At 49.0% G+C, this 308-nt stretch overlaps 1 protein-coding gene across 1 annotated transcript in view; it reads left to right on the top strand.

Annotated features, from left to right (window-relative positions):
• Positions 1 to 308, top strand: part of BCR (breakpoint cluster region) — an 84,644-nt gene that overhangs the window by 80,998 nt on the left and 3,338 nt on the right. The gene's annotated exons all lie outside the window — the stretch shown is intronic.

A 308-nucleotide genomic window follows, 5' to 3' on the forward strand; every position in this document is an offset into this window, starting at 1 on the left:
TTTATACACAAATTCTGAGTTCTGGAAACCTGAATTCCTAATATTTGAAAGCACATTTCCGTGAAAATGCCACCTGAATTAGCCGGGATTGTCAGTATTACCAGTATTTTCATCATTTCTCAGCTTTCCCCTAGAAACCTCCTTGATTGAATACGGCAGTGAATGTATTAACAATCTATTTACGTGTACCTGAAATGTTTAGTCAGGCTGCTCTTTCGGGGGGCAGCACGGGGCGCAGAGGTGCCGACCGAAGCCCAGGGCCAGCGTGGCTGCCCGGCAATAAGGCCGTGCGAGGGCCCGAGGGGAGC

Source organism: Myotis davidii, unplaced genomic scaffold (assembly GCF_000327345.1).
Source record: "Myotis davidii unplaced genomic scaffold, ASM32734v1 scaffold43, whole genome shotgun sequence".
Taxonomy (NCBI): Eukaryota; Metazoa; Chordata; class Mammalia; order Chiroptera; family Vespertilionidae; genus Myotis; species Myotis davidii.